Raw genomic sequence first — 25,965 nt, 5'->3', positions numbered from 1 at the left:
TCTTTCTCAGTCCCGGTTGTTTGTTAATGATCACTTCATCATCGTCATCTCAGGCAACCTATCCAAGCTGGCAAATATTTGGGTTGATAACTACGAAGTAAATTCAAGATTTTGCATCTCCTGCTCCGGCGAGGGTGCTGAGACTGACACCAGTGCAAGCTGATTTTCTCATTTTGCATTTGCAGACGAGCTGTTGTCTTTATCCCAACCGAAAGGCACCGCTGCCCAGGCCCTGCACTCGGAGAGCACCCACCGCCCCTGCGCACGCTTAACCCCCCCGCAGCCCAGTTAAAGGCTTTCCTGAATTTTAGACCAGGCTCTGATTCAAAGCAGGCTGCAGAGGGAAAAAGAGTCTTTCTGACATGTTCTGAGCAATTTTACTGTTGCTTTTTTCCTCTCCCATTCAGCGGAGGAATTGTTCCACTTCACTCCAAAGGGATGTCATTAATTCAGGTGTCTGTGCTATAAATGTGTATTTTGCTGATATGTTGTGTGTCATTCACAGCAAAGTCTCTCCCATCTCACAGTTCTGCAGCACAACAACTATCACAGTTTGGAGCCAATGCACCATTGAGGAAAATAATTATCCAAAAAGTAATTAAATTAATTGACCAGGGAAGTGATTCTGTGAGGCTGTGGGGATAATTAAAACTAACACATGTTTTGATGCATTTATAGCATAAATGCTCAGGGCCACAACGTTAACTGGCCTTTTCAGCTCCATCCTTCATCCAGTGCAGCCATCCTGGCAGCTGCCTCCCTGCCCACCGGTGCAAACTGGAGTAATAAATATGTATAATGCACTTTGTTCTTAACGATATTCATGTGAATGGGACCCACATTCTTGAGGCTCAAGAGGAACACGACTGAGATTTGTAATATCATAAAGGCAAAAGAGAAGGTCGACGCAGAACTGTTATTCACCAAATCCCTTAAAAATAGAACTCATTGAAGCTAGCAGGGAGGATGTTGAAACGGATAAAAGGAAAGGTTCATGAATTGTCTGGTTTTCGTTCAGTTTTCAGAGCAGGTAGTGAACTGGAAACTGCTGCCAGGGGAGGCTGTGAAGCTAAAGCACAAAAAGGGGAATTAGGTGGATTCATGGACAACAGGTCTGTAAACAGATACTAATAGCAGCAGGCAGGGATGTGCCCCTGACACCTGGGGATTACGGGAAAGAAAGAATTTTCTACCTCATCTACTTCTGGCCCTGGGTCCGCGGTGTCCCCTTGCTCTGCTCTGCATGGGGAGACCCGGGGCAGCCCTGGTGGTCCTGTGTCATGGGCTGCCACATGCCGGAGATGTCCCACTGCTCCTGGATGCCCCCCGGCGAGGTGGCCCTGGGGGGACAGCTGTGCCCCCCGGCTCTGGGGAGGGCCAAAGCCGCATGCTCAGAGGGCCACAGAGATGCCACGACCTGCTGAAAGCCAGTTTGCTTGTACGTATTTGAAAAATACCTTGAAAGAACAAACATCATCTGAGCAGGAGACAGATGGGTGGACAGTCTTAATTAACTGTTTCTTCTGGCATATTTTTAATTATTTGGTTGATATTTCTGCAGTCCATTACAAACTTCATTAAATTTACTTGCCTCACAGGCATTTCTACCTCTTACAATCGGCCTCATTCCTGTCAAAGATAAATTGCTTAATGGGATAAGTTGATCCTACAACAAATGGAGCTTGCTTTGAACTTGTGTTGCGAAGCACTACAACGCTACGCGCCAGGCAGAAGGTTTCTCTGTTGTTTATCTTTGTAGTGATATGGCATGAAATAAAAACAGGTGCCACTTTGCTACCTGAGCTGCATTCATCAGACTGTACAGAGATTAAAAAATACTAGTCAAGTCAAATGAACAAAACAAACTAAACTAGAACGCTTAATAAAAGACTTTCAGTTCTTTGATGTCTGTATTTAATATTGATGTGTTGCAGCTACCCAGACATTTTCCAAACTTAGTACTTTCCGCTAGAACAAAGCAAGCTCCACTGTTTAATTGTTTTAAACCATCTCTTGATGGTTTACCAGATCCTTTAATTCATATTTTTGAGAAACAGCTGACAATAGTTTCCACGTTCTATACCTATCGCGACGTTACAGCCTCCTAACATCTCTCTGCTTCCATCACCCCTCCTCCAAATGATGAAGATGCCCCCGTACAGGGCAATACCTCATCACCCTCATGGAGCCAGAAGGTGCCTCAGGGCAGCTCCCAGTCCCACTGGTTTATGACGCTGCCCTGTGTCTTGGTAAGTTGCTTTTCATTATGTGAATCATGCCACTGAAATCAGACCGATGGGACTCTTTAGTATTATGTCATGGTTGGAGAAACCAGAATCTATTCTATAATTACAGTAACTATAATGCTTTAATGTTGATGTGGGTGTAATCTCTTAATTAACACATACTTTAAAAAGCGCTTAATGCTTATGACAAAAAGCATTGAAACTTAATGCACTAACTCAATAACAGCATAACCTACTTTCTTCCAAATAAGAAAGCAGGGAATTATTAGACATCAATGCATCATTCGCTAATGAGTTGTAATTCTGTAGTAATTTACCTACTGGTTGATGAGAAATGAGAGATTTCCAAAATATGTTAGAGTGTGGTTCCAGAAAACTAGTTCAACATCAGGAAAAAAGAAGTTATTAATTTTTTCTCCATAGTGCACCTGGAATAATTAATTAGTTGGCAGACCGCAAAGCATCCATTGCAGGGCTCAGGCAAACCGGGATTGCACGCGGAGGCGAGGGGCAGAGCCGGCCGTGTGCGTGTGCTCCCCGAAGCGGGCATTGTGCTGTGTCCACATGCTGCCCTTCCCTTGGGTCTCAAAAGCTATGACCCTAGAAATCTGTTCCCTGTAACTCCCAGTTATTAACAGAATTGTTGCTGTTACTCTGGCCTTTTTAAAAATAAACACTATGAATCTACTGTAACATCAGAAAGGCTTAGGGAATTTTCTCTGCAAAATCCACGATGGAAAGGTATTATTTTTTAATGAAAAGACATGGTTCAGATGGCACTGCCTCCCTCTTATTGCTGTAACAGTTGCAATCATGTATTTCACATTCTCCTAATGGATACTCATGAGTTATTTCTGGAAAGACATAGCATATTTACTAATAACAGAGAAAAAAAAATCACAAAAATCTGATTTCCTCAAGAGATAAGCCCCTGGGCTTAGGGCTGGTCGCTGTGGACAGAGCAACGCACCAGCCTTGCAGCGAGGATCCCTCCTCCCGGACCCACGCTGCAGCGCCCGCGCAGGGCATGCACCCTGGCTGGTCCGACGATTAACACCTCCAAGGGATGGAAGTGCCAACGGACACTCAGGAAAGCAGCGTGATGTGTTCAAAGACCCTGAAATTACTTTGAAACCTGAAGGTCCATTTTCAGAAGTGACATTATAAAACGCCAGCAGAGCCGCTCCTGCTCCAGGGGAGAGCCCCGGCTACTTCTTCTGGTTTAGCCAGCGGAAGAACATACTGTATCAGCCCTATGGACAGTCGATGTGCATATACAGCACGATTTCTAAAATATGTACTTAAATTCTCAAGGTTCATAGCTTTCAGAAGAAAGCTCTGACTTCTTTACCGCCTGCTACAGATGTTTCCACAGCAGTAACACAGTGCTGGTGCTGCTCAGACTCCTAAAGCATTTCCAGGTTTAGATAGGAGGGTATTTATGCAAATTCTATGTACTAGTCTCATACGTGTCTAAGTATGGGCTATGGCTCAAAAGCCCTATCAACACCACCCTTATTTAATAAAAAAAACCCACCACCCAACTTATTTTCCAATAAAGTGTGAAACATCTGCTGGAGATATTTGAGGGACTGTAGAACTACAGATGCAGAATGTCAAAAGGATCTACGCAGTAACTGAAACACCTACTTCAAAATACAGATTTCAAGCAGGTCAGACTATATGCATGTTTTTCTGCTTGTTATTTGCTACTTTTAATACACTTCCTTGTCATCCCAGCTTACGCTGAAGCACAGATCGCTATTTCCAGGGGGTTTGAAGCACTGGTGGTGCACTGGGAGAGAACTCCCTGGTGCTGCCAGGGTTTCAGGTGCTCCTCTTGTACGTCACGCGATGGTTTGAACGTTCACTGCTTTATGTTTCAGCGTCTAATTTTAGATCCCTTGAACCACACTGGGTTTCTGTCTTTGGGAAAGGACTGTCATCACATTAAAATACTGCACATTATATTGAGTCTGTCATAACTCAGAAACATATATCAAGGAGAAGTGTCAAAATGTTAATTTCAGGAATAAGATTAGTAATTTGTCTATTATATGTCCCCTTTTTGTTTTGCCAATTGCTATAGACTCAGCTTCATCTCTCACTTTTGAAGGGAACTGATGTTTGACTTTTTTCAAGATCTGCCTTATTATATTCTCTGCAAAGCAAATCTGAGTTTTGCGATTGCATATTTTCTGTCAAATATTTCTCCTTTAACATGGCAAATTAATTCCACATCTTCCCTGCTTTTGAAACTGCCTTGAAAATTGTGTGTTTTCTATGAGCTCAGTTGTGACAAAATGTTAAATGAAAGTAACAGAAAATATCTTCAACACAAATGAATTAAACTAAATCTTAAAGCAGCTTGCTTGAGCGAGAAGGCACAGACGTTCTCCCCACTGCCTTCTTTCAAACACTTCAGAAAACACAGTCATGGGGACATGCTGGAGGACACAGTTTTCTTAAAAGAAAAAGGGGTGTGGGGGGAAAAGCCAAAGCAAGCCAGGATGGAGCTCTGTGTACATCAAGCTACAAACTGCCCTGAGAGCAATGAAGAAGCCTGTGCTGCTGGAGCTCTTCTTAATGATACCATAAACGCAGACGCCGCTGCTGGCAGCACAGAGGTGTTGGTGCAGCGAGAGCCCTGTCCAGGACGTCCCACCCAGACCCTTCTTCCAGCCCGACAGGGCTCATCTGCATTTGTCCACCTCTTACACTCCCAAACATCTTTGGAGGTGGAAATGCAAGCAGCATTAAGACTGTCAGCTTGAGAGAAATGGCAAAAAGCAATTAAAGATTAGAATAAACAAACAGGAGGCAACTGAAAGAGCTGAATATGAAAAACAACTTACTGCTTTAACTGCAGCAAAGTTAAGCACCTGCCCTATTCTTGATGTTTTGCTTTTTTCCCTAGAGCATTTTCCCATGAAACGCTGTAATCCCAACAGTCCATGACACAGAAGAGCCAGGGCTACCAAGAGGAGGAATCAGGCAAATCAGCGTCTCATGAATAAGAAGTGGGATGCTGAGAGGTCTTGGGGTAGAAAGAGCAGCAGAAAAGCAAAGATGACATTCCTCACAGTTAGCGGAAGTGTTTTACTCTGCCGAAACTTGAAATAACCAAGAAGAAAGAGCTTACATAAAAGGATTCAGAATAGCTGCAACATCAGGAGAAAAAGTAGTGCAAGAGACATGTGTTATTGTTGCCCGAGACTGTGAAGTATTTTTGTCCATGCACCCAGAGCTAAGCACCTACTTCCATACATTAAAACCTAAATGAGACGTACCCGCATGAAGGAGCTAATGATCTTTCCACACCACTTGCTTCATTTGTCACCACAGCAGCAGGGGAAAAGTCCCACAAAACCCCCCAAACACACAAGACCCTTCCTCTAAATCTCAGCTTCTCTACTGGCTTGGCATGCTCCTGCCTGGTGTAAGCCGAAGGGATAACTGGGCTTTGTCTCAGCTCAGACTCCAGTTTTGTGTCCGATACGTCAATTTCTAGCAAGGGACATTTATGCCAAAGAACAAACGCTGACAACTGCAAGCATCGGCGCTGGGAACAGTGCCGTGCCGATCACAGTGAGCTCCCGACAGCCCCCAAGCCACCAGCGGAAACCCCTCCAGGTGCCAGCCCCATTCCACCCAGCCGGGGGCCGTGCCCCCCGGTCAGCCCCCGGGCTGCCAGCACCGCAGCAGCAGGCGGGGAAGATGGCACAAGCATTTTAAAGCAGGCTGCAAAATCATCCGCGGCCCATCTACCTAAGACTCTCTACCCCCTTCCCTCCATTTTTCATCGTCTCCCTGCTCCAGTTTTCCCTGCAGAGCCCAGCTTTGTTCCAGGAAAGGCAACACCAAGCTTGCTGCTCAGCAGCAAAAGCACCAGGTTAGATCAGGAAGATTTCATTATTTTTTAATACTACGCCTCCCACCTGCCCCTTGGCAAATGGGCACCCAGGGAGGGGATGGGAAGGTGGTCCTTCAGCCCCTCCTGGCAGCGGGGACGTGTGGTTCATCACCAGGATGGTGAGAAGGACCACGCTGCCTTTCCCCAGGGACGCTTTTCCCGTGGGAGTTTGGGAGCTCACACTGAGCCCCCTCTCCTTTTCCAGGAGGAATAAACTGCAGAGGGGAGAGCTGAGCCCTGCAGGGCTCCCAGCTGCCGACAGAGGCTCACCGTTTTATGCATCACCAGCAGTAATAAAGTGAGCGTGCAGGCCAAATTATTTCCTCACTTACATCTGTGCAACCCCATTACCCTTTAGTGCAGTCACACAGGCATAACCAAGGGCATAATGTGAAGGCGGCGCACCCGAACAAAGAATTGCTGCTGCTGCCTCGTCCTTAGCTGTGCCGCTCCGTCGAGTGCATCTTTAATGCAAAGCTCTGGCAAACTGATAGCCAACAGAGGAGAGACATAGGCAAGCTGCTGAGACAATAAAATTCAGCGCTGAATTAAAAAAAAACCCCACACCGTAGTTTCAGCTCAGGATTTGAAGTAGAAACAATCATGCTAATTGAGAAAACGTGTCCCAGGAAGGAGGCAGCTCTTCCACCTGCTCCCCAGGCAAAGCCTTCTGGAGGCACCACAGTTGCCACACAACAGTTGGACTCCCTCACAAGAAATTTCATAGAAAAGTACATAATCTTATAATCATTGCCTCTGTAAACAAGTCATAACATCTCGATTACAGTGAGGGTCCCCTGTGCTCTGGTTGTCTGTATATAATATTGCTAATTTAGAAAACAGAAGAGATTCTCTGAAGTTCAGAGACTTGCCCACCTCCCTCCAAGGAGAATCTAAATGGAGTTTTCTGCACTACCCATCTGTTCATTTTAGACAACATGTATACTTTTTTCAAGATTAGACTGTTTTCCTCATCTTGATACAGATCTGTAGAGCTTTTGTAAGAACAATCCGGGACACGGACTCAAGCTGTAGTGAAAGATCCCCGGCACTGACAGAGCAGCCCTGGTTATTGCACAAGTATTTAAATAAGAAAGAAAAAAAAAGCAGACCAAAAATACCCATATTCCTTTTCGCAACTATGAGAATTATGGGCAACTCGTATGAGATTATCAAGGACATCAAGAAAACCCATTTTCCTTTAGGTACAGAAGGGGGTAAGCCTTAACACTGCCGCTCATTTGTTGGGGTAGCGGCTGCTGGCTCATTCCCACGTGCAGGGACCCAGGAAATCAGGGAATGCTACATCCCGGGGGGGAGCACCCCCTGCCTGGGAAGGGCCCGCGCGCCACAGGGGAGATCAGGTCAGCTCCTGTTAGCTGGAACAGATGCTTGTGGCAGATTTCATGTGGCCCTTTTTGGTTTAGGAAAAGGATTCGTAATCTCTTCAATAAATGAATAGCAGCATCCTGGAGTAATTGCCTTTGTAAAGGGATGGATAGAAAAGGAAAAAAAGAGCAACTTGTTTCCCAAGTCTGGCAAGTGTAACTGTTGGGAGCAGATTTCAAGGAGAGAACAGAAACAACCCATTTGGGTGCTTTCAGCTTACTGCCATAAAGCAATTAGTGATCATTTTTTCATTTATTCACCTTCCAATGAAACAGGTCTGTGAACTTTTCTGCCACGGGCAACGTTCATAACAAATGGAAAAGAAAGCGACTGCAGGGCAGGGCAATAAGCGGCACCAGCCCTCGCCCTGCCCGGGCGCTGCGGAGCCCCACGCTGCAAGCTGCCCTCTGTGATTGTGCAGCACGTTGCAGCCACAGCAGGGAGCAAAGCTGCTCCGCGGCTGCCTGTGCCTGCCTTCAGCGAGGGAAAGATGCACGCTTGAAACACCAGGCAAGAAACTGCATCCTCGTAAGCATCACCGAGATGGTCCCAGAAAGAAGGAAATACAAACTGGGAGGCTTATTTCATCCCGTTGGGTGGGATATGAAGACTTCTTTCAAGGGGAAGAATACGTGTACGTATAGCAATTGTAAAGCTCCCGGCAGCACCAGACACCCTGAGAAAGAGCCGCTGCAGTCACGTCAGGGACCCCGCTTCTCCCTTTCCACCCCGTTTTCAGAGATCCGAGTATAAGCAGCTGGTGACAATTCCAACCACAGCAAAAACTTCCATCTGAAAGATGGCAGGATTTGATTCTGAAAACTTCCCTGTCTCCTCCTGTCCTTTTTTCCCCAGAACAAGTATTTGAAAGCTGTGAAGCCCAAATTCAAAAGCAAGAGTCACCAAAGAGACTTTAAACAGGAATAATGAATAAACAACTTCTTTAACCTCAAGCTCATCCAGCACCTAGACACAACATGTCATTTTTCAAGCCCAAAATTTCAGACTCTGGGTACTGTACTTTCATCTTCCACCATGACAGCTTGAGCTTCTTAGAGCTTCTGCGTCCACGCTTTCTCCACAAGTGCGTAGGAGAACACTTTGATTACCATGTGGCAGGTGAGGGAGGACACGTTTCTCCCCAGGAAAGGAGGCAGGAGCCTGCTTTGTGCACACTTAGGGAGCCCCAGGTGAGTGCAAAGCCCCGGGAAGTGCCTCACTCACAAATCCGCACCTGGGAAGCCTCAGCAGATGCACCAGCCACGGGGCAGCCACACAGCTCGCTGACACGCTGCTGCGCTGCAAGAGAGGTGCATCTCGCGGGGAGCTCGGCTCGGTGGTCACCGCTGGGTGCCACGGGCAAGGAGCAGAAGAGCATTAGGAGGTGTGGTGGACTCCTCTGCCAGGGGCACAGGAACAGCGGTGGAGAGGTTCTGCAGCAAGGAAGCAAATGCACTTTAAGTGAAGAGATGCCTTTTTGTGTGCATTAAGGTGGTGCATGAATGCCAAAGCTTTCCCTGTGCCTCCTCCTGTTTCTTCACCTCCAAATCCAAGACTGGATGGGCTAGCTGCTCACTCCCTCTGTCATTCCCTACCCTTCTCCATAGCAGAAAGGAGAAGATAGGAGTTGACAGTACCTAGATTATTTATAAGGATTAACTCCCACAGGGCTCCTCCTGATGCGCAGCAAACACTTGTTATTATGCTACCCCATCCTAGTGAAAACCACTCGATGCTGATGCAGTAATCAGTTGTCCGCAGAACAAAGTCCTTTAAAAAAAAAGACAGGAGGAGACCGGCTTGAAGCCCTAGCAGGCTCGAGCATAGGAACAGCAAGGTAGCTCATGGTTCGGTTTCATTCCCCTGTGGCTCTCATTTCCTTTCCAGGTCCCATTCTAATAGACTAACAAGAGCAGAAGTAGGTGCTTCCTAATAATATTAGACCTCTTTTGGGAACAGACTGTCCCTCTGCACGGAGGATGCACCCAGAGCGTGAGCACATTCAAACAGGGATTTTGGGCTTTTCTATTGACCCTTCTTACAGGTTTTATCAGTATAATACCTTTTAAAGCCAGAGTAGATGTTTTAGTGTAACCATTGTAACCTTTCCAGAGGTTGAGTTAAGCTAAAATCTCGCAGCTGCAGGAAACACTGGGCACCTTATGTGAGTCATCCCATCAGCGGGCAGCCCCAGGCTGCCAATCCAAACACATTTTAAAAGCTAATCAGGGCCAAATGAGGTGGATAATTTGGTGGATATTCCCTGGACACTTCCTAACTCCTTGCTGCTTTTCACAAGGAATCGGGGTGTAAAGGGCAATGCGTTGGCTCAGCTGGTGTCATTGCTGGGCAGATCCCATGTATGGCAACGTTTGACCTTAGCTGCCAATTAGAGGCAGCCAAATGGCCCCTCAGCCGGGCTTTTCACAGCTGCGATAGTCGCTGGCCGGCACGTGGCTCTGCTAGACGTCGCCCTCCCGCCTGCTCCAGGCATGCAGAGTCCCCAGGCACTGGGGTCCTCGCCACAGCCACGTCAGGGGTACGGGACCGACATCATCAGCAGGTGAAAATTCGTGACCTGGGGCTCATGGGGTGATGCAACAGTTTGCATCATTCTGGTTTGCATCGTTATGGTTCGGACGCACTGAAATCTCTGGAAACAAGGTATTGCGCTTTGCTACTGAGAGAAAAACCAGCTTTTCTTTCCAGAAATCAGCTCAACTTCCCTACCAGGGAGAGAAAAGAACTGTGCAGCTGTGCTCTCCCAGCTTGGGGAAGAAAATTCCATCAGGCCTGGCCTCACAGCACAGCATAAGCAAAGGGTTAGGATCATCTGCAAAGATCACAGCAGGGAGAGAACTTTACAGCACCCCGCAAATTGCAAGAAACACCATTAATGCTAAAACAATAACCCTCTGCACATACACACCCACACAATCCTGCCCAGCACTGTGCCACCGGGGGCTCAGCAGCTTCTGCATTCAGTCAGTGTAGGAGGGTTGAAGAAAGGGAAGCATGTTCTTTCCCGATGAAGAGAAAAACTCCAGCAGCCAAAGGAAAGACGTGAGCGCAGGCTGGTGAGCCCCACAGAGCACGGAGCAAGGGGCGCTATGCAGGCAATGGATCAGGCACCATTTCCAGCTACTGATCTGTTCCACGCTCTGGCTAATTACCACTATTTCACCTTGAATTTTAAGTTCCATTTAATTCAGTCTAAATTCCAGTGCAGATCTTTGAAAAGAAAGCAAGCAGGAGGCTGGGGACCCAGGGGAAGCGTGGCTAGGCACTGTGCAGGAGCAAACTTTTGCTCCTGGCTGGCTCGGCAGAGACGGGGCTCCCAAAGCAAAATGCACCCTCCCGAAACATCTCTGCCTTGGTACCCGCAGCCCTTGTTCCCATAAGGCCCATCTCAACTGCAACGGTGAAACTGAGCTAGTAGGTGTTGGAGCAAGGTACCGACAGACAGAGCTCACGCCGGGTGTGCCGGCTCAGTGCAAGGACCAGCACATCTCCACCGCAGCCCACTTCGGCCCAGCTCCCGTTCCGCTCACCATTACAGCAGGAGATTGTCTGCCAAAAGCACATTTAGCACCGTGACTAATCTCTTCCCCTGATGGCTCTCAGCCCCACAAGGGAGTATCTCCAGGGGAGCGTTTCATCTTGTTACAGGCTTTTCTATGGAATAGATATGTGTGAAACCAAAGTAAAAATCTGAGCCATGGGTGCCTCATGAGCCAGGCAGCCTCGCTGTCTGTTAGGTGCTTGCATGGTTTGCTCTTCACTTGTGATTTCTTCTGCATTAGTAAGTCCAGTCCTGAGAAACACTACTTACCTAAATTATATTTTGGGCTTTATTTTCCCTGCTGTAGAAGGGTAAAAATCCAAAAGCATGCACAATGCTTAATATTTTCCCAAACTTTTATGTAAGAGCATCCAAGCAGACAATAAATGCCACAAATAATTCTTGTACTTCCAGAGAAAATCAATGTCCTTATCAACAGCAAGTGGTAGCTGCAGTTATGAATATTTAACTTACAATGTTTCTGTGAGGTTAGAAATGCCTTGCATACCCCCAGCCCAGCCCTGTAATAAACCCTATGGTCTTAGGGGATATTTTTTAATAAAAAGAAATAAAAAACATTAAAGCTAAGTCATTAAGAGCTGGAAGTAGTCATGAATGCCCATTGCAATCTGTGCAACCCATCAGTATAACATATCCGTAAGTTAGGGCCACTTCCTAATGTATTTCAAATTTATTTCTTTTTGTATGATAAAACCATAAAATGTTCTTTGCATTGCTAAATAAACAGCAAAGCAATTCACTTTAGGATGATACCAGTACTCAAAAACTAAACCAAAGAATAAGCCAAAACCAAGGGCAGACCCATCTGTGCACGTTAAGTGCCGTTGTTATTGCCATAGCACATCCAGAAGAGCGAGGCACCGTGATTTTCCCGGATTTGGCATTACTGGATGCTGGAGGTGATGTAGGTATTCTCCAGGAGCACCAAACCCAAGACATCTGGCCAAATGTTTTGGCCAAAAGCCTTTGCTTTCTCTCTTTTGCCTTCTGGCCTTCAGCCTACATGGTTTAAGTTCTCTGAATCTTTTTTTTTTTTTTTTTTAAGCATAACAAAGACTAAATACGTGATTAGAAGAGCCAAGCCAAGCCAGCCCAAGCCCTACATGGCTATGTGGCTCCTGGAGCGAAGGCACAAAGCCCCCCCAGCGCCCGAACCCCTGCTCATTCAGGCACTGCGCTCTTGGGAGCTTTCACTCTGTTCTTTTCTACTGGGCAGCCTGCTGGAAGTTTTCATTAGCTTTTTTTCCAATTAGATATTCTAGAACTGCCTGGCTGCTGGTGTTCCTCTCATCTCTCTACCTTGCCAGCTAAACCCTACAAGTTTACAGACAAACATTGAAAATAAACCAATGACAGCAACAACGCATCCGATCACGCCTCCCCCAGGCTCAGAAAACTGTTTACAGCTCGTTCTAATGCAGTTCCGAAATGAAGGTTCCTGGCTTTATTTCCCCAAAATCTTTTAGAATCCTCTCGAATTTATAAAGTTATTAAAAATATTAAAGTTTATCCTCTAGGAAATTATAGTAATTTGTAGCTACATCCAAATTTAAAAAAACAAGCTTAAGTGTATTTTTTCTTAGAAGATTACATCCTGAAAAATCTTCCCAAGAAGCTCCAGCAACAGAATGTTGGTATGTGGGGATGAAGCCCAGGAGCCGGGGTGCATTCTGCTGCCAGGTTTGCAGGTGATGCGCCCCGTGGTCCAGCAGCGCTGCAGGAGGGGCAGAGCTGCGCTGCTCGGCGATGCACGCCAGCAACACGTATGCGCGTTGATAAACCTCTGTGCAGCTGAGCCCAAGGGCTGCGGGACCCAGCCCTGCAAACTTGTTGAGGTCCTGGGGTGAAAATACTTGATTGAGCTATTTTTGATGTTCTTCAGATGAGATCCTGGACTTTTTAAATAGGTGATACGATTTCTGGACGGATACTGACATTTTCAGTGGAGATCTCCCAAAGCCCTGCCCTTTGCTGGGTAGGAAGGGATGTGAATTATGGAAGTTGAATAAATACTCAATGTTAAAGCTTCCCTTAACTAAATGACTTGTATGCATAAATAACGTGGGGAGCTGTCAATAAAATCATCCACAAATTCTGTCAAATAGAAGAGTAATTATGGCTTCTGCTTGTTAGTAATAAAATGATACATTAGCTGAGCTTACACAAAACACAAACACCTTCTGATTTCATTGAAGATTAATGCTTATGTGCCAAATTACCAGACTCAACTTAATTGCTCTTTTTTTTCTTTGTTAAATGATAAGCAGCAGTGGTTCTGGTGACCTTGGATTTACATAGACCTTCAGTCACAGGAAAATCATCTGCTTTTATTTCCCACTCGGTAGCTTCTCTGGGGGCCGCAGCATCCCATGTCCCCTTCTGAGCTGGAGCTGCCCTGCAGAGCCCAGCTCTGGGGTTCATGCCCAACAGGATACACCCGAACCCACGGTCCCACAGAACTGTTTTTGCCTCTATGTGACAACCTAAACCTCCCGTTTTTATTTCTGTGAAGACGACATAGCTCCTTTTCTTTCCCCGTTTGTGTTTTGCCACAATACATTTGCAGAAGAAAAAATAATCACCCAGCTACTTCCCATCTCTATGGCAACGTCGCGCTCTGGCTCCAATTGATAAATACTTCACAAAACCCTCTTACTGCAGGTTAGTTGTTGCAAAAATTATACACTATCACTCACAAATAATTCCATAATATTTAACATGTTCTCTGGGTGAAGAGTAATGGCCTGATTTTAGCCCTCGTACATGTGAGCTCCCTTCATTTTGCCCGTGGTTTTCAGACAGCAGGGAAGTGCAGACACAGCTTAATCCATTTCTGCATCCAAGCAGTGCATTTGCAGGCTTCTGCTCGATATCTCAGTAACTAAACGGCTTCACACGAGAACGCAGGACGGTGAGAGCATGAGATCCCACCTACAACCATTTGCAGACGGCCACTTAGAGAAAGCTGCTGTTGCACATCTGCCCGTTACCTGCTCCTCCCACCCCAACCCTTGCTCCATAAACCCACCTCTGCCAGTAAAGAGAGAAAAGAAATACAGGAATGTCCTCGCTCATCTCCCAAGGATAAAACCTGGGAAGGACTGAGCAGAGAAACCAGGGGAGAAGGGAAGGTTTCCACATTTGTGTTCTCCTTCACAAGCAAGGAAAGGGGCAGAACTGCCTTGCCCAGATGCCCTGGGTGTCCCTGGCCAAAGCTGCTGGCCTTCCTCCTCCTCCTTGTTGGCTCTTCTTCAGTGGAATCTGATTCTTTTAACTTCAGGCACACCGAGCCAGCAGGAGCTGTTGTCCCTGCTGGAAGGGCCCTCCAGGCAAAGTTCAAATGACCAATTAGTGTCCCTATGTACTTCTAAGCTGCTCTCCCAGTTTGCAAAGGCTGAGTCAGTAACCTTTAAAAATGCAAAGCTTATGGTGGGATGCTCGCAACCGCATCCTCAACACCACTGCCTGGTGGTGGGAAGGTGTTGCTGGGGTTCAACTGTCTCATTCTCTCTTATGCCACCGGTATTTCAGGACCTCCCCAGCACACAAACCAGGTCCTGACCTGGGCTGACCCGGCCAGATCCAGGCGCAGGGAGCACCCCGGCACATAACACTCCTTCGGACCAAGACTCCTGCTTGTTGCTGGTCCCTACGAGCCAGCGTGGCCTGGGTGCTTCAGCGGCCACATCAGCCCCTGCCTGTCACAGCCCTGGTAAAACGTCTCAGGAAGAACGTGGGATATTTGTGGACACTGAGCTTGGGATGCCTTTCGGGATGCCCAGGAGGTAACAGGCAACAAGCACTTGCTTCTGCACTGACAAATGCCGTCAGACCACAGCGTTCAGCAAAGCGTTAGATCTGGATCTGAAGGCGTCCAGAGAAGGGAGTAGCTGGCCAGATTTTCCCAGTAGCTAATGAACCTCAAAGTTCAAAATTTCTACCTTGCTAATTGGATTTTTCTGGCTTCAGCTTAAAGCTACTGGGTCTTTTTGTACCCTTCTCTGAAGAAAGAGCCTTTCAGTACCTGGAGCTTCCTCCCTGTGAAGGTACTTATCCCACTGAAATTAAGTTACAAGCTTCTTTTTGATAAGATAAACAGACTGAGCTCCTTAAGTCTATCACTGTAAAATATTCTCTCCAGTGCTTAATCATTCTTTATTAATCTTTTCAGCTCAGTGACATGGCAGCAGAAAAGTAAAAATAAAATAAAATAAAATAAAATCACCCTCAGGAAATAAGCAGAGAAAAAGAAAAAGTCCCACTACAGGAGATAAAGGGATATGCTTTCCGAGGGAGAGAATAGTCCAGGATTTCACAAAAGACACTGAAGTTGTTATACAACTGTAGTACAAAATTACTCCAAAGACTCACTGAGGTGCAGCACTGCTACCCCGCACGGGGAAGGGCGAAGCGAGCCGAGGGAAGCTGCCTAACGCCAGTCTGTGATAAAGGTACATCTTCTGTATTTCTTAAAGCGCCTGACACGCGGAGTTGGAGTCAGGCTGATAAGGTGGGTTGTCCTTTCAGTCAAGGATGTCAACACAGACTTCAACACATTCTTACAAAAACCCTTACAGACGCACATCAGACAGCGGAGGAAAAGGCAGATCTCTATCACAGCGCTTGTGGAACTGCATCAGGGACCACTTCAAAGATGAGTTTATAATAAACATAAACTAGGCTTAAATCAGGTGCTGCGAACCCGATAGCCGGGGCTTCTATACATGATATTTACTGGTTTACAGGTTTATTTGCAGTTGCAAGTCACCGAGCACTCCCAGGATAAACCAGACCCCTGAGATGACACTGAGATTTCCAGCCCTCACACACAGCTCATCCCCCTCCTTGGAACTGCCATGCCCGGCAGAGGGGCACCGTGCCCCCCGCGCACCCGCCAAGATGGGCACCGCCAAGCCAGAGCACCCCAGGAGGCCCCGGGGCACAGAGGGCAGCTCAGCACCCATCCCTGGGGCACAGAGGGCAGCAGCCTCGGCGTGCCGTAGGGGTGTCCCACCAGCTGAAACGTGACGGATTCATTTTGGTCCAAAAAGGTCACTGGTTTTGAACTTCTCATCACAAACTGGCACCCAATAGTTTCTCTGAGAGTGAAAATCGGGGCTGGTTCCACAGACAGAGACGTCTGTGGGACTGTGCAGATGCTGGATTAGGCCCACAGGGCGCATTGCGAGCTGAAGGCACTCCTTCACCTTCCCCTTGTTACCGGAGCCCTAGCCCACACAGAGAACTGCAAAATGCCCGGTCACCCCACACTCCCCCCATTTACACCTTCATTCCTGCTCCTTACCACACAGCAATCATTGCTCTGCTATGACAGCGAGAATTAATGCTCTTTTTTGCGTATTTTCAGTTCAGTATAGAAATGATACTGGTCATCTTTTGTTATCTTCTAAAACTCCTTGCTCCTGACTTTAACAGCTGGCTATAGTTAACACTTGCAAATCTCATCTCGTTTTTAAAAAATGGTTCCGTTAAAGATGACGCTGACAGTGTCATTTGTTATATTACTGACCCTTTCACTTTATTCACTTATAATTTAATTGTCAGTTAAATTTGATCAAATATGTCTGAAGTGAAGCCATTTGCACTAAAAATAATACATCTTCCCCCTTTTATTCCCTGTATTGTGGCAGGTGTTGCTTGGTAATTCAATCAGTGCCTGCCGAAAGCTGCTGTTTAATTAATAAGAAAATGGCTAACCATGTAAGTGAAAAAAACCAGGCATGGATGAAAACCCCTGATGAGAAACGATGGATTCTTGTTAAAATTCGGACATTCTCATTTACACTTTCGCTGGATTAAGAAGAACCAGGCCGTGGTGGAGATGACAGCGGTCGCGGAGGCACTGGGACTTGTGCTCCTGACACCTACGGACCAGCAGTGGCCACCGGCACAGGCTGCCGAGGCTCCCCTTACCCCTGCTCCTCCCCACAGAACGCTTGTGGCTGCAAAATGGTGATTAATGTTGCATTCATTTGGAAACGCAGCGTTTATAAAACAAAGAGAAATTCACTTGTAAACTCTCCGGCCTCGGCAGCCCATGTTGTCACAGACTTGGGAAAAATCCCACGCTGCCAGGGGGATGTTCTGAGAATGGCTGATGCTTCACAGCCTATGAATTGAAGAAACATATCCGAGTGATGAACTGGATATTTTTCCTGATTAGTATATTGTAATTAATCCTCTAAAGAATCCTTGCTTAGGAACTTTATTAAATCCCATTAAGACTAATGAATTGTTGTTGTTTCCTAATTATATAGTTGTTTCTAGTCTAATGAACTGTATATTAATAGACTTATAGAACAGACATTTTACTTTTAGGATGGAAATACTTTAAATAAGAGATATATATTCTTGCTAATAGCATCAGCTGTCAGCTACAGTCTCTTTTAATGAATCTATTGGAAAACACTGTCCTTTTGGATACAGATTTTCCTTATTTTGTTAGCTAAGGCAAACAACAAGCCAAAATGAAACACACTCTGATGTTTTATGTAAAGCAGATATTTTTGCTCCTGTTAATGCAATTTCTCATTACAAAACAAGATCACCAGGTCTCTACAACTGGCTGAATGTTTCTGACTCAAGCCATACCGTAGAGGAAAAGCAGTACAGTGCAGGATGGCTGCCCCACTAGAGTTTTTTCCTTCACAAAATAAATCAACAACATGGCTGGTTTCCCAGCTGAAAAACCCATTTCAAAGGAGGTGCACGTGGTGACAACATCCACTTTCCCACCCCAAGACTTGGAGCCCACCAGCAACACACAAGCTGGAGGCAAACCCTCGTCGAGACACACACAGCACCAGCAGCGAGATAACTGTGATGAGCATCGCTGAAAAACGAGGCCGTACACAGCTTTCAGTGCCACGCTGAGGGACTAAAAAGCCCCAAGCATTCTTTAGGTCAGTTTTTGTCACTAGCCTACAGCAGGCGAGATGCACACACCACTCAGTACACGTTTATTTTATTGTCCTCACTAAAAAACGCATTTCCAAGATACTTTGCAACCACTCCGTAGTTCTGCTGAATTTTCTCCTGCAGGAGCGAACTTGCTTTAAGGCTGGCATCTAACGCAAATAGTCCCGGGGCACTTCTGTGCCAGTTTGCCCCCAGAGCTCTTCAGCCCACGCAGATGACAGCATTACATGGGGGGTTGTGCTTCATTAATTCCCTTTCAGCCTCCCACGCGCACACGTCCTCCCACGAGCGACCCCAGGAGCCGCCTCCGTTACCTGAACCAGCTGAAGCCGTCTGCGAGCGGAGCTGCTGCCGCACCTTGCAGAGGAGCTGGGAGCTTTGAAGCCCTACCGCAGGGTCAAAGTCGGCGTCCAGGGCTGGAATAAAGGACAAAGCGGTCAGAAATCCTGTCCTCGTCCTGGCCTTCTACGTCTGCTCCCTGATGAGCTGCCCTAGCACAGAGCCCCGGGAGCGCTCGGAGCTGGCAGCTGGCAGCAGCTGGCACGGTCAGCCCTACAGCTGGTTTTATCCAAAGAAGTAAACACAGTTTCTCTGCAAGTATCTCCTGAACTTTTCCTGAGGATATTTTGTAGGGCAAAATAGACATACTCTTAAAATAGGAGCTGCTTAAAAAGTAAGAATTGCTACTGCCTAAAAAAAAAAAAAAAGGTCATCATCTTGAATGCTAATAACATATAATCTTCAACACAGTGCAGCCACACCACAGATTAATTTCAGTACAGAGATTATGTTAATATACAAAAAAAGTTGTGATATTGAGTTAGATCAAAGATTTTTCATTTTAGTCACTGTCTTTGGCACCAGTCAGTAATGCCTGTTTCAAAGTAAAGTCAAAGGCCCCTATAATGCACTGAGTTAACAGTAATTATTACAGGGAAAGGCATAAAGTTTAGACCAGTGTCACTTGATCTGGATCTGACATCAGTTGCTTAAAGTAACGAGTATTTGATGAGGAATGACAAACTCCTCGTAAGGCCAGTGATGCTTCTTGCAAAGACTTGGAGCTTTTTTCCTTCCTAACCCGGGGACATAACTAGGCAGCAGGTCCTCACTTCACTGACGCGATACACGAGCCACTGCAGTCGAGTCTAGAGTCAAGCTAATGCTTTTTATTTTTTATTTACACTACACTGAAGTTTAACCCCACTGAGATAACAGTTCAGGAGGCGGCGCAGGGCACGTTCCCGTGCTGTCGGAGGAGGCTGAAGCTTTCAGCATCCTTCTGCCACATCTAACTGGTGTTTACTCAAAAAGCTGTGAACCGTTCAAGCCTTCTGTACTCTGCCTAGGAGATGCAATCAAATGGGAAGGAAATCGCTTCCAGAAGCAAGCCATTATGGGTGTAAGACATAAAACTAGCAAAGGCTTTTAGGAGTGCTGCTCCAGCTGCCCTGGGATCCCCAGCCACTCAAGGACACCTAGCCGGGGACACGCTGGTGGGCTGCGCATCCTGGCCAGCCCACAGCAAAGCACCACGCTGCTGCAGCCCGGCCGAGCCCACAGCTCGTCAGCCATCGAATGCGACACCTCCCAGCCTCACCGCTGGCTCCAGGCTGCGCAGAGCTGCTCCCCCCGGCAGAAGGCCGGCAGCCCCCCCGTCACTGCCACCACTTGTCCTACCCTGCCTGCCCCGACAGCCCTGGCACGCTCAACAGCTCTGGCCGTTAGGGTAACTCTCTGGGGAGGGCACCACAGACTGTACTGCCAGGTACTGTATTTATGACCACCTGTTCCCTGCAGCAGAGCTGGGCACTCGGGGGGATGGGGAGAGGCTCTGGAAAGGGAGGGTGAACAGCAGCGCCTTCCCCACCGCCTAGCAGGCTGGCACCCAGCCATCCCCCCCCATACACATGGCAGAAACTCCCTTTCTACTCACTTTCCATAAGAGATGGATACGCTTAGCCTGAACAAGCACGTTATGGACAGAAACATTAAGCTTTATAGGTACACTATAGCTGAACGAATTAAGCTCGATAGTCTCTTGGGAGGCTGATATCCAACCAGACCCATACATCATCTCTTGCACTTTAACCACCTCCTCTCCCAGCAAAAAAAGCCCAGAGATTTTTCTCCTATTTCTAGAGCCTCCCAAAGGCACAGTAGCTCTTTCCCTTAACCTACTGTCATTGGGAAGGGAAAGCCAACCCTGTTATCCAGGTACCCCAGCCATAACTTCCAGTCAATTCTCTGCAGGTCCCCAGGGCAGCTGGGGGCTGGCAGCGACCCCTGCACTGCTGGCACAGACCCTGCCCCAGCCCCCCCAGTGGCCCAGCTCACTTTCTATTCAAGCCTGCTTTGAATTAAAACTAACACCTCCCCACAAACTTTTACTATCAGGGAAACAAACACTTGAAGGATGCATTACTCATCTTTTAAGAATGGAAAGAAAAATTCAAGAAGACTCTTCTCATTAAAGAAAAAATGTGACAGTACCTTTAAAGACCCTGGAGAGAGAAGCCCACCCACACTCCTCGGGACCCAGGGTTACAGGGAACACCTGCTGCTTCTGTGGGTGCCTGGTAAAGAGCGGCTGGGAGGGGGCAAGTGCCAAAGCACCCACAGGTGAGCCCCTGCCCCCCTGGGGGAGAGCCTGCTGCCCCCTGGAACACTGCGCAGGGGTGGCGGGTACCCTCTGCCCCCCAGAAGGCTGCGCAGGGGTGGTGGGTACCCAAGCACTCAGCTGCAGTGTTGCCTTTCCAGGGGCCAGCCTGCAGCAGGGGTGCGCAGCACTGCCCGCGCCTGTGCTGGGGAAGCATTCGCCTCTTCCCCATCTCCCAAAGTCATAAACTTTCAATCAGACTTGCTTAAAATAAAGAGAAGAGAAATGTCAACTGTGGGAGAACCTTAACAAATTACAGAACAATCACTTAGCTCTTGACAATATTGGTTAACAACACTGAACACAAACTCTGGCTAATTAAAAATGAGCCGCTCTGCTCAGGCTCAGCTTGGCTCCAAACAAACTTCTGGTATTTTGAATAGCACCAGTCCTAGTACAAAGAATGCAAATGGCTACCTGTACAGGGACGGGACACATGCAGATTTCTGCGTTTGCCAATTCTCAAGGCATTGCTGGGGATTAAATAAAATGTTTTGTCGCAAAGTCACAGCACGGGTAGGTGTTATTACATTGCTTCTACAGTAGCAGAAGCAACATTTCAAGGCTGAGTGGGAGACAGTGAAGAAACACACAAAAGACCTAATTCTTTGCTGCTCCCTCACATGTGCGTTTGTTCCTGCCAAGGCAGACTGCTGCCATTTGATATCTTTGCATTTACACCCTCCTCAAGCTTCTCGCCTTGTTTTTTTGCCAATGAAAACAAAGGCAAATTGCAGCCAACATCCCATTGTTACCATTTGGCTCTGGCTGCAAGGACAAAATTTCAATATAATTAGAATAATATATATGTTATAATTTTCCCACATTTTTCTCCTAGGAAAAGCACAAGGAGACTCTTGCTTTCCAGGTCAAGAGCAGATTTTCCCCCAATTTTTCTTTTTGGAAGGCTCTATCAGTATTTGCTTTGCAATATGTAAGTATGTTGCTCCTCTACATTGCTCAGAAGCGTTATGAGTTTTAATTAGCAGGTTTTCAGTCTTTCTGACTCATTATAATAACAGACAAGAAACCACAGTTAAATTAATAAATCAAGTTTCTCTCCTAAATTGCTGTTGGGCAGAACTCAGAATGTTTTTAATATGTCTAATTATGTTTAAGGATCTTGTCAATCACTATATTAATACGCATCTCATGGAGACTTTTGGAATCAACAAAAAGCTCTGGCTGGGCCCAGGGCAAGCATTACATTAGTATTCCCTTCTCCTGAGTGCATGCTTCTGTATGATCAAGTGCTTTTCTATAATGCACACAAAAGCCACTCCAGTCCCGGTCCCGAACACCCTCAGAGAAGCCTTTACCAATGGCAAGGCTGAACCCAGCCCCAAGGCCACCGTGGAGCCACCCCCAGCCTTGCCGAGAGGCTGTGTCCAGCCAGATCCCCCGCCCTCAGCCCACGAGAAACTGGTTTTCCCTTTGGACAAGAGGAAAGAGCTTCCCTGGCCACCCCGGCCACTGCTGCTGCCCTGCTTCCAGCACCGCAGGAACGGCAGGGCAGCATGATCTGGGCAGCTCCTTGTGAGCAACCCACCAGATGAAAAAGCCTCGCTGTATTATCCTGCAGATGACCAAGCAGAAAAATTCGTCGTTACTTGACTCTCTGTTTCAAACACTGATTCAAGAGTGGTAATTGCATTTAAGACTTGAGCATCTTGCTACCACTTGCCAAAGAAATCTTGTTTGGAGAAGACAAAGAATCTTTGGGGAATGGAAGGAGTATGAAAGTCATAAACACACAAGCCTTTAAGTGTTTTCTCATTGTTAAAAGTCTGAATATTAAACACGATGGCTTCTCCAAACACTCCTCCATCAGGGACGGGTTTCTAGTCGTGTCAATGGCACCACGGGATATATGCATAAATTAAGATTGGCAGGATTGGGATTTTCACTTAAAATTACTTTTCTGCTGTTAGAACTAATTTAACAACTACAGGATTTTATTTGCAATTTAAAATAGATAGGAAAGAGACATTTTCTCTGCTGACCTCTCCCAGCAGGGAGCTCAGCGGCCCAGCAGCCCGGTGGTGCGGTGCCAGCGCCTGCTGCCGCGCTGGCACCAGGTGCTGACGAGCCCAGACGATGCGTCTTTAATAGACCCTGTGCTGCCAAACTTCAGACCAACCCACAGTTTGGGTTTTTTTGCCTTTAGCTCTAGCAGAATCACCAAATACAGGCAAAACTGAGCAGTTACTGTGACAACTGTCTATCACGTACTCCACAGCACACACGGCTTCGCACTTTCTGTTCCTGTTTTGCATTATTTACAAAGCACAGCTCCAAACAATAAGCACGACTAAAATAATAACAACTTTCTCATTTCGAAAATACAACATTTGCCATCCTCTTTACTGACATACATGGGCTAGAACGGGAAGGGGATGAGGACTTGCTTTTCTCCCACTTGTAATCCATCCCGCCTCCAGCAACGGCTGATACCTGGGTGCCCCAGAGAACAGACAAAAATATATGTTCATATATGTTTACTGCTGCCATAGAGATAGTGCCCCTGGCTAAATGGGCAGTGTTATTTCATAGAGGAAAATTACATTTTCTTTCACTGGGTTCAGAAAGGCAGCTAAGAAAAACAGATGAGTATTAAAATATATATTAAAAATATATATAAAGCAAAAAGCGCTTCTGTAAATACCTCATAATTCTAATGTGTTTTTTTTCTAAGGAGTCAAAACAGTTACAGATTGACCTTTCACCCTGAGGTGCCAAGAGAGGCGAGGAAGGCACGTGCTGGGATGCTGAGAGGAGAGCACATCCTGCTGCGTGTGCTGACCTGGGGAGGCTCAGAGCTGTGGGGAGGGCAGGACCCTCCTTGGGGCAGCTCCGAGCTCCATGGACAGGCGGGATGGGGCGTTGGAGCTTTCTAGACATACCCATGGGTCGACTCACAGGGTGCACATCCAAATACAACTTCTGCCGCCTCGGGAGAAATGACAACCTTGCAGGCAAGTCCTAGAGAGTGCCCAGCACCTCGGTGCTCCCAAGCAAGGCTTTTTGCAAGGGAAGAGGATCTGAAAGTGCTGGATGAGGGTGATGTGCTTACTTACTTTTTAAAAAGTTCTCTTTATCTTTCTTCTTCCCCTCCCATGCAGCTAAAAACCAGCCTTTTGAAAACAGACATCCAGCACCTCCGCCTGACAACCGAGTGCTTGAATCTTGCGGCAATATAAGCTCCGAGTACTTCACAGCCGGAGGAAAATAATGCCATTAATACAGCGAAGGGATCTAGATGCATTAGCTACACCCAAGAGAGGGCTCACACTGCACCTCTTAAGCATCCGAGACAGCAGACGGAAGAGCAGTACTGGAGGGGGTTTGACAAGCATGCCTCTCCTCACGCTGTTCCACTTAGGAAAGCTCTGAATCGCACAGACACAATAACGACAGAGGCGCATCCTACCCCCGGGAAGCACTAAAAGAGCCCAGGGTGCCATGAGCGAGTTTCATTTTTCTGCTTCCAGAAGCACTTGCCGAGGGTCCCGCAGGCAGCGTGCTCTGCCCATGTGTCCCCAGCACGTGCATCCACGCAGGGTGCGGTGACACAGACGGCCCAGCCCGATACGATGCTCTCCCACGTGTGGAGCAGCTGCTCAGCACAGGCTCTGAAAAGCCACAGGGTTTTACCTGTGTTCAAAGGTCTGAAGCTAGCAATTAATGGAATTAATTCTTCCCTTACGGAGCAACAGGCTGAGTGACATGGACTGCGGAACCAGGGAAATAGTGTGAACCATCCCCTTCCACATTTCAAACCTTCAACTTTGAGAATCCAGGCAAGCTTAAACTTTGGAGGATCAGCCTGCAAGTTGATTGTTTCACCATCAGAAACCATTGCTTTGTAACTATTCACATGAAACTGCAACATTTCCACCCACAGCTGAAGTGAGCAACGTGTGGAAGAGTCACAGACACGTTCCTTACGTATTACATACATCAAACTCTTGAAGAATCCTGCGGCCATTTGCAGACCGTACATCAGTGCTTGTTGTATGTGTCAGGCAGTTTGCATCTTATTTCGACGCTAAAGAAGAGGAGCATCCATGTACTAGTTATTGCTTGAGAGGGGATCATAAAGAGCATATTGCTAAGAGGTTTCTCATTAGTAGGAGAGAGCTGGAGATTGTATGATTCATCATCCCCTTTTTGGAAAGCTTGCAGAGTATGGAAACGGCACAAATACAATTCCAGTTGCAACGAAACACCGTGTCTTTGAACATTAGCTTTGCTGGGCAGTAATAATCATCTCCATTTATTTTATTTAATCCTTTAAGTGCACAAATGCAAAATGGTTCTGTAAGTACCCAGAGGACAAATGAGGTTAAAACATTCATGGGCAGCAGAATCAAGTCAGGCTCACACTGCTGTTTTGTACATTCAGCCCTCTATCATTTTTGCCAGAACCATTACTAAGCAATCAACTTTAAACATTTCAGACCTTGGTGGCAGGGCTTCTGAGTAAAATGTCTGTCCACTTTTACTGAAATCCAACTCTTCATTATAAAAGAGCTGCACAGACAAGATAAAACATAACAAACATACCTCACTGTAGTATAATTGCACTGGAATTTGGAAGAAACTGCAGGGTTTTTGGAAAGAGACTTCTTTTCCCCAAGCTCTGGAAAACCAGCCCTGCTCTGAGCTGCAACCTCCCCGGCCCCAGGCTTAGGGCAGCCCCGCTTCCAAACAGTGTCTGTGCAGAGCGAGGGATGCGATAGCTCCGTACACAGATGAGCAGGGAGCGCTGGCAGCGCTGGGCAGCCCCCGGGCAGGAGGAGAGGGAAGCCCCCCCGTCGCCGTTCCCCCTAACCCAGCTGCTGCCAGCGTGGACCATCCTGCTGCTACGGGGGAGCTGGGGCCTCTGCCAGGTGTTAAACACGCACAGATACTCCAATTTGTTGTGGTCGCCATCTTAATGTAAATTTACAATGTGAAAACTAGGAATAATTTGACACCTAGGAAAGGAAACTATGAAACAAAAGCCTGAAAACCTTGGCAGTCTCTTTGAAAGAAAGGAAATGTCACAATTCCTTAACTGCATCTTTGTTTTTGCAGGCAAATTACAAGTCCAGGTTCAGAAGTGTTTTTGTTCTGCCATTCTGCTGTGACAGTCTATGCTGGCAGCCTCTAATTCATTCAGGAAAAGCCACAATAGAAGCAGAGAAGAAAAAGTGACAACAGTTTAGTGCAGCTCCAGTCTCCTCCCTGCCAG

General features: G+C 46.9%; 1 long non-coding RNA gene across 1 annotated transcript in view; it reads right to left on the bottom strand.

The window, feature by feature from the left end:
* Positions 1 to 25,965, bottom strand: part of LOC114014190 (uncharacterized) — a 261,955-nt gene that overhangs the window by 80,295 nt on the left and 155,695 nt on the right. Inside the window, exon 3 of the long non-coding RNA XR_003557607.2 lies at positions 18,385 to 18,486. This is a non-coding gene — a long non-coding RNA (uncharacterized LOC114014190). The remainder of the gene's footprint in view (positions 1 to 18,384; positions 18,487 to 25,965) is intronic.

Source organism: Falco peregrinus, chromosome 16, assembly GCF_023634155.1.
Source record: "Falco peregrinus isolate bFalPer1 chromosome 16, bFalPer1.pri, whole genome shotgun sequence".
Classification (NCBI taxonomy): Eukaryota; Metazoa; Chordata; class Aves; order Falconiformes; family Falconidae; genus Falco; species Falco peregrinus.
The sequence above is the reverse complement of the archived record's forward strand: the minus strand, read 5'-3'. Positions and strand labels throughout refer to the sequence as shown.